The 8,961-nt window shown below is 49.4% G+C and overlaps 1 protein-coding gene across 1 annotated transcript in view; it reads right to left on the bottom strand.

The window, feature by feature from the left end:
- rhogb (ras homolog family member Gb) overlaps window positions 1-7,169 on the bottom strand; it is a 12,098-nt gene extending 4,929 nt beyond the window's left edge. Inside the window, exon 1 of the mRNA XM_085471183.1 lies at window positions 7,049-7,169. The gene's annotated coding sequence lies outside the window, so the exon portion shown is untranslated. The remainder of the gene's footprint in view (window positions 1-7,048) is intronic.
- Between the last annotated feature and the right edge of the window lie 1,792 nt (window positions 7,170-8,961).

Raw genomic sequence — 8,961 nt, 5'->3', positions numbered from 1 at the left:
CTGAGGCCTTCGATGGTTTTAGAGCATCAGATCAGAGATCACCCAGGACTGCCAACCACACGCCCCCTGCCTGATCCTCACTGTGCCGGAATCCCTTCCTGTTAACAGGGAGTTCTTCCTCCCCACAGTCCAGACCCACATTCACTCCACAGTCTCATCCTCCTGATCGAGTCTGAACTTCTGATTTCTGGACACAAACTCCAAAAACGGTCTATGAGGAAAAACAGCAGCACCACCAACGAAGAAGAAAAGGAAAGCAGTGCATGATGACCTCAGCGTGTCCATGACGAGCAGCAAAAAACCGAAACGTAACATTTCATTGTTTTATTATCATCTTAAACGTGATTCTAGCAATAATGAGACGGGCTGCCGGTCTGAGGCGTGTTCGGCCTGTGTGCCGTCGTCTGTTTCTGCAGCTTTTAGGTCGTGTTTTGTGGCTACTGTCATTCAGTAATAACAGTCGTACACCAGCAGAGGAGTGAAGCACGCCGTCTCCAGCTGTGCGTCTAATCTGGATGAAAACACAGCTGCTCGCAGTCGTTTGAGGCGTTTCAGCCTCTCTGTGGTTTTTCTATCAGTGAAAGTTTCAGTTTCGTAGTCTGACTTCGCACACTCGAGGACCGACAGCGCTGACCACAGGCGGTCTGCAGACGCTCTCCAGATGTGTGGGCGGAGAGCGAGGCTCAGCCCAGACTCTGGGGACGCCAACCCCACCCTCCCCTCACTCCGTATGGGTGGAGGTCGGCTGAGCTCACTGCTGCTGGAAGCCTTAACCTCTGATCTCACGCTTTTCCTGCTTATTCTTCTCTCGCTCGCATCGACACAAGCGCAGAGCTGTGACCTTTGACCCCTGTAGCGCCACAAGAACATGTACACATCTGAAGGAAAACTGAGCGCTGATGGCGAGGTACTGTTCAGCTGGTCATTAACAATGTTATTCAATCAGCCAATCGCATGGCAGCAACTCGACTCATTCAGACACAGAGACACGGCCAAGACGACCTGTGATTGGTTGTTGAGCAAACCTCTCCTCTGAATTTCTGCTGCGACATTCAGACATCTGCAGCAGCTGTTTGATGATGTCATGATGATGTCATGTCAACATGGACCAGAACCTCTGAGGAATGTTTCCGGCCCCGCCTTGAATCTGAGCTGCGAAGAATCGAAGCAGCTCTGAAGAAAAGGTGTACCTAATATATTGGCACAGACCGTATGTACTCAAACGCCATGAGCCCAGACGTCTGTGCACGCCTGCGTCGCTCATCAGCTGGCCTCCAGAAGTCACCCAACCGGCAGAGAGGAAGGCGGGGCCTAAAGAGCAAAGCAGCTTGTTTTAAAGACAAAGAAGGATTATTTAAAGCAGTGAGTCATGCAAAGCTGCTGTAGGAGACTCAGTTTTCACCGTTATTTCAACAGGAAGCTGCGGGACTGTGTTAGGGTGGTCAGGGTGGGGATGGGGGTGTCACGGGACCGTGGCAGCTCGCCAATGTGTTTATCAGACAGTTCATGTCTGACGTCTGAGAGAAATGACGCAGTGACACACTTCTACTGCTGAGGACGCCGGTGGAGCACACCCGGCTGTTGGAGTGTTGTAACGGCGTCCTGTTGTAACGCTCGCAGCTTCAGAAAAAAGGAAGCCCTCAGCAGGAACACGCCGCTGTGGTTTCATGTTGAAATATAGCAGGAACTCCACTGCAGGCTGCGTGAGCGCAGAGGTGTGGCGCTCATTTCAACACGTCAAGCTCACGTACGGCAACACCATCGCTATCATCATCGTGCTTTCACAGACAGAAAACTGCATCACGCTGCACTTCCTCTAATGTCCACTAGGTGAAAACACAGCAGCTTTAGCTCTGCTCGTCCTAACGCCAAGCGGCTCGGCCTGAAAGCAGACGCGAGGGGAACAGAGTCACACTGCGAGGACAAAAAGAGGAAGCAGAACAGAGCGCGGTGACCTGCAGCCGGCCGTGTAAACGCTGCCTTCCTGGAACTGTGTGATTAAAGTGTGAATCTGCTCTTTTATTTTTGGAGACAGTTAATCAGTAAGAAACCCGTTAGAGACACGAGATGCTGAGCTGGCGGCGAACAGCCTCACGCTTCTGCCCGCAGCCAATCGGGGGAAAGGGAGGAGCCTCTGTGATGTCACCCGTTGGTGGACTGCACCTGTGGAGACATTCTGGACGTCACCGTCTCAGCTTTGGGTAACAAAGGTTGGAGCAGGACATGGTGCACGCTCAGTAAGTGGAGACCCACAGAAGCCACACCCAGCTTTATCAAAAGTCTTGAGCCTCCCCCCCATTTGTTTTTTACCTTTTCCTTCCAAGCAGCCGCACAATGTTTGAAATGTACATGAGCAACGGTTTCTTTCTTTGGACATCGGCTGCTTTTCCACTCCAGTCCGGTCCTCGCACCTGACCACAGAGTTCACCCGCAACTCTGAGCTGTGACCCAATAAAGCACGACCAGCGTTGTGTCCACACACACAACTTAATTTTGTTACCAGCAGCCTGTCACACAAACACAGTTTGACATACAAACAGGATTTTTGCACCAACAAACTGATTCCGAGTGACACAGGAGCTGAGAGACCTTCAGGCTGATGGTCTACTGCTCACTGAAGCCTCATCAGAGACGTCCCAGTGAGGACGTCCCAGTGAAGCGTGGCTGTCGTGGGTCCAGCTGCAGGTCGTCAGTGTTGCCGAGATCTTTGATAAACTGAATTACAAAGTCTGATCCACCAGCAGGAACATCTGGAAACATCTGGTTATCATCAGCTGTGTTTTTTTCTGTTCTCAAACCGATCTCCCTGTTGGAGTTCAGTCTTTGTTCTCCTCGTCTTTCCTCGTTTTGTGCATTTTCCATTGTTTCGGTTCCGGGTCGCTGCTCATTGGTCGACCGGCCAGTGCTACCTAGCCTGACCGGTCTCCCCAATGTGATGTTTGTGTTTTGTATGTACGGTGGGCAGGGCATCTATCTTAATTGCCCCTTACAGTAAATAAAGTCTCTCTGACTGATCCTGACAGAGAACAGAACACAGGCAGAAACATCCAAAGAAGAGCTTTGAGTGATTCTCAGGAAGCCTGGAGATCCTCACAGAGCTGCTCACAGCTCAGATTCACTTTCATGCTCGTTAGCGGTGCATAAACTCTATTTACATGTGTCCATAAATCCTGTTTCCTGTTGACAGAAGTCATAGCTACATGTTCAGCTAGATAAAGAGGATGCACCTTTATGATTTTTGTAAACAAACACTGCAGGGCTGCAAACAGTCACATGACTTCACTGTCATCACCTCTAAAGCTCCGCCCACCTCCTGTAGTCTCACGTCTCCACCTGCTAGCCTGTCCCCTGCTGTGGAAGCGTCTGACGTTCTTGACGAGAGACCTCGGATCAGAAAAAGGGCTTCCAGACGAGGGAACAGGAAGTGCAAACTGCAGGCTGGTGTCAGGCAGAGGCTCGCTGCGTGCTGAGCTCAGCTCGTGTATCGGGCACTGACACAGAGCTCTGAAACACGCAGCGGCTCCATGTCCACTCGACTTCTTTACATTTGTTTGAGTGTGAGACTTCACGTTATGGAAAACTGTGGTGCTGTTCGCTGCCAGCCTCAGAGTAACAGCTGGGCTCTGGCGTCCGGCTCTAATGGGAAACATTTCTCTGTGGTGACGGTGACCAGCGGCCGCCGTCTCTTTTATGAGTGTTCTGGCTTCGGGTGTCTGTGTTTCAGGAAGTAACAAAGAGCTTTGGTTTCGTCTCGTCAGCTGTCTTCTTTTCTTGTATTTTTATTTTCTTCTGCTGGTTCAGAGCGAGCTTCCTGAGCCGCAGAGGAACTGAGCCTTCCCACAGCCGGGAACGTCTCTAAAACTGGAGCTGCCACTTTTACAGAAGTCCTCGCGGCTCTGTGGGCTTTTTCTGACTTTCAAAAATGAGAAACCCCCTGTGGCAAACACACCTGCTGCACAGGACCTCTCACAGCAGCAGCAGCAGATTGTGACACATCCAGGACAAAAAAGGGGAACTTGAAGCAAACGGGGCAGAGTACAAAAATGTGTCCTTGCCGTTATGAAGCAAGCGAACGCTGGCGTGCAGGTCAAACAGCTGCTACCACAGTGTCTCCGCTCCACGCCGCCCTCACCGTAAAAACACAGCAGCCACAGAAACATCCAGAGAAACTAAAGTGCTGGTTTTCCTGCTGCGTGCCATCAGTCAGCAGACGAACGTCTCTGCAGGACTCATCTCTCAGCTGCAGCCTTAAATTGTTTTATCTTTATGTTCTTTATAGACCATCATCATCTGATAACTGGGCTGTGGGTACTTGGTGGTTCTCGGGTGCGTGGCTGGATTTTCCGGTGTGGCCTGGGGTGGCTTCGACCTGTGTCGGGGGGTGGGGCTCTGCTGGGTAGTGGGCGGTTCTTGGGCACCTGGAGCCCTGAGATCCGGATCTGGGTTTGCACTGATGTGACCCCTTAGCAGTGCGCGCTCCTCCTTCCTCCTCCTGCTGCTGGAGTCGTCGCAGAGGCGTGTGGACTCAAGTCCTCGTTAATCTTGGGGGGGCCGTGGATGATCCATCTCTGTCTGCCTCTGGATCCTGGGGGGCGTCGCTGTAGCCTCCCACACACACACTGCTGTTGTTACAGCTGCAGCAGTCGGTGATGATTATTCTGTTCGCACTCATCTCTCAGCTTATTTACTCTTTATTACTCTTATATTTTTACAGCACTGGGACTAAAAGGCTGAAGAACAAACTTCCACCAGCAGAGGCTGTTGGGCTGCAAACACACATTTACAGCAGTGGAGAAAATTTCACCAAACTGGGGACAGAAACTCCAGAGAGCAGTCGAACTCCCCGGGATACTGAACCAAACCACACTGACAGCACAAACACAGAATACCAGAGAAACGTTACAGGCCATCGAGTCTCACCGTGAGCGCCCCTCCATCGGGGGAGAAGGGGGCGGTGCACAGTTCGTCCTCGCCCTGACAGACGCTCCGACTGCCAAAGAGGAACCGTCTGTGATGAAACCGAAACGGGAAGGGTTTGCCCGCCATTCTCTTCATCCAGCAGCAGCTGGTATGAAGGAAAAGTGTTCCCCGAAGCCGGCGTGTCCAAACTGTCCGCTTTCAGTCTTATTTGCACCCCAGGCTCAGAAATAACAAACTGCACCGAATCCTGGACCTCAACCGAACCTGCACCACCCAGAAATATCCCAGCAAGCATCAACATCGCTGCCCCAAACACACAACGACAGGCAGCGCCGAGCGGGACTACGGCGGCTGTAACATGTCCAGACCAGGTGAAAACACGTGTCCACGAAACACCTGAACGCACCAGCAGCACAGGGATTAACCCACACGAGCCCAGAACATCAAACAGACCAACATCACACCAATCCCAGGATCAAACCACATCAATGACCAAACAGCAGAGAGGTGGGTCAGAGGTGGGCCCGGGTCACGAGCTTCGCCGCACTGACACCGCCGCCCTCTGACTTCCTGTCTCAGTCCCGGGGTGCCTCGGCTAGCTGACTGTGATGTTTCTGTTTCACATCTGAGTGCAGCTGCCGATGCTCTGCGTGACGTCGTCGTGGACAAGATTAGTCGTGTTTTTCCAGCATTGACACAGATTTTTGTGACTTTCTCGCAGTGACTTTACCGTCTCACACTTTTGTAGTTTAGGTGACAACACCCGAGTTCCTGCTGCAGCTTCGATGTCATGAAAATTCAAACTGAAGAATTATAGCCTGAACTCTACATTAGGGCTGTGTTACATTAGTGTTTCTCTGCAGATACTTCCAGGAATAACTCATGAACCTCAGACGTGGAAATTAGTCTCTGAGATGGACGGTCAGACATCTACAGGTTAATGATGACTGGGATTAAACCAAATCGGGGCTAAAACAACCAAAAATATTAGCAGACTTAAAGCACCGGAGGCAGCAGACCCGGTTTGGGACAACTGAGCACCAAACAACACGTCACTCATCCAAGACTGTGAGAAGATTCAAGCTAAAACCGCAAAAAGCAAGATGAGCGCCGCCCAGCACGCCAGCTCAGACCAAACTACAGACGTTTGACTCACATGTGAAAGTCTCGCCTTCACCACCAGGCTTGGATGTGTGTGTGTGTGTGTGTGTGTCACTCCTCTGCAGTCTGATAACCAAGTGAGCTAGCATTAGCTGATAACTTAGCATGCTACCCTTTTGTCCAAATATGGTCACTTCCTGCTACAAAAATAACTAAAAACTCAGAATGTGAAATTAAAAAAAAACAAAACCCTGATGCATGACGTCAGAGGCCTATGTCCATCTTTTGTGTACAGTCTGTGTTGCCGGGCTCAGTGCGTAAAGATGTTTTCTTGGCTTGTTGTGTCAGCAGATCACTGATGTGTTCAGTTCAATAAACATCCTAAACTCTGATCTGCTCCTCACAGACAAAACTAGCCTGTGCAGGTAACATTAGTACAGGTACTGTTCCCCTGATAATCCATAATAATCTGAATAAGATGATGCTTCACACTGTGATCGTGGGCATGTCAGCAGCAGGCACACTGCGAGTGTGCTGCAGTAAGTCAGTCGTTACTCAGGTATAGTGCGTGTACACTGCTGTGACACTCTCACAGGGACAAACTTTGAGTTCAGTCATTTCAACATAAACAAGAGTTTAGCAAAACCAGCTGTTCAGGTATCGATCAGCACTGATCGTTATTGTTTCTGAGAATCTTTAACGCTACACCAAGTTCAAAACAAGAAGTGACACGCACACGCACACACACACAGGGAGTGGTCGCACTCCATCTCCAGTTTCCTCCAAACATCAGCGCGCGCGCGCACACACACGCACACACACACACACACACACACACACACACACACGGGTTATCGATCCGCTGCAGGAGAAAAATCGATCAGCTGACGGGAATTAAAGCCGGAATCAATAACCCGCTAAAGTTTTGACAGAAGGAGGAAACACACACACGCACACACACAAACACACACTCACACGCACTCTCAGCTGATCCGGAGCTCGGAGCGGGTAAAGCTCAGGGACTCACCGGTCATCAGTGCTCCTGTCCGGGCGCGCAGCTCCGCTCAGTCCCGCTCCCTGTGTCGGTGTGTGTGAGTGTGTGCGTGCGAGAGGGACAGCGGATCTCTATCTCAGCGCGAGGCGGGCGGGCGGAGCTTAAGTAGAGGAGGAAGTCCGAGAGGCGAGCGAGAGGAAGTGGAGCAAGTTTAAGGAAGTTTACTCTGAGTGTGTATTTGTTGCGCGCGTGTGTGTTGGGTGGAGGCAACACCGGACTTCTGGTCAGTCCAGAGTTGAGAAATATTTGAAATATTTTCATCCTCTAAAAAAAGTTTCTGAAACAGCATGAGGGTTCAGCCCTGCCCACCTCCTGTTAGACAGACAGGTGTGCTGCACAGGTAAGACACAGGTCCACACTCAGCTGTTCAACAAACATGAACTCAAACTGTAATGAGGTGAAACACGGGCGGCAGGGACACTGACCTCCTGAGGCACAGTTTTTGTGAACTGTGGCAGTTTGTGCATGTAAATGGAGAGTCCTCTTCACACACTGAGGTTAATTATGGAGTTCCACAGGGTTCAGTGCTAGGACCAATTCTGTTTACATTATACATGCTTCCCTTAGGCAGCATCATTAGAAGACATAGCATACATTTACACTGCTATGCAGATGACACCCAGCTCTATCTGTCCATGAAGCCAGATAACACACACCAATGAGTTAAACTGCAGGAATGTGTTAAAGACATAAAGACCTGGATGGCTGCTAACTTTCTGCTTCTTAATTCAGATCAAACTGAGGTTATTGTACTCGGCCCTGAAAAGCTTAGAAATATGGTATCTAACCAGATTCTTACTCTGGATGGCATTACCTTGGCCTCCAGTAACACTGTGAGGAACCTTGGAGTCATTTTTGACCAGGACATGTCCTTCAACGCACATATTAAACAAATATGTAAGATTGCGTTCTTCCATTTGTGCAACATCTCTAAAGTTAGAAATATCCTGTCTCAGAGTGACGCTGAAAAACTAGTTCATGCATTTATTACTTCCAGGCTGGACGACTGTAATTCATTATTATCAGGAAGTCCTAAAAACTCCCTGAAAAGCCTTCAGCTGATCCAAAATGCTGCAGCAAGAGTCCTGACAGGGACTAGAAAGAGAGAGCATATTTCTCCTGTTTTGGCTTCCTGTTAAATCCAGAATTCAAAATCCTGCTCCTCACATACAAGGTCTTAAATAATCAGGCCCCATCTTATCTTAATGACCTTGTAGTACCATATCACCCTATTAGAGCACTTCGCTCTCGCTCTGCAGGCCTACTTGTTGTTCCTAGAGTATTTAAAAGTAGAATGGGAGGCAGAGCCTTCAGTTTTCAGGCCCCTCTTCTGTGGAACCAGCTTCCAGTTTGGATTCAGGAGACAGACACTATCTCTACTTTCAAGATTAGGCTTCAAACTTTCCTTTTTGCTAAAGCATATAGTTAGGGCTGGACCAGGTGACCCTGAATCCTCCCTTAGTTATGCTGCAATAGGCTGCCGGGGATTCCCATGATGCACTGGGTTTTTCCTTTCCAGTCACCTTTCTCACTCACTATGTGGCTGTGTCCCAATTAAGAGACTGCACGCTTGAAGTACGCATTTTAAGTGCGGTTACGTCACCGCCACGCGACGACGGCTGTTTTTTTTTTTTTTAACTTTATTTATCACATTATAGACATACAGTCAAGTAAAACAGGGATCATATAAAAGATAACATTGTGGTAGTACAATGAGGAACAGAAAGAGTGACAAAGACAGTGAGACAAAAGTGAGTACAAAAAATAAAATAAATTAAGGGGAACATAAATAAACAGAAGTTTGCAAGAGCCAAAATCAAGTTAGCAGTTTCAACGCGACGACGGCTGTCCCAATTCGAAGTGTACTCCAAATGCGCCGGTTTTTT

Source organism: Copadichromis virginalis, linkage group LG10 (assembly GCF_057382275.1).
Source record: "Copadichromis virginalis isolate Kocher_CV1m ecotype Utaka linkage group LG10, C_Virginalis_male_GT1.1, whole genome shotgun sequence".
NCBI lineage: Eukaryota > Metazoa > Chordata > Actinopteri > Cichliformes > Cichlidae > Copadichromis > Copadichromis virginalis.
Note: the sequence above shows the minus strand (reverse complement) of the source record. Positions and strands in the feature narration are given on the sequence as shown.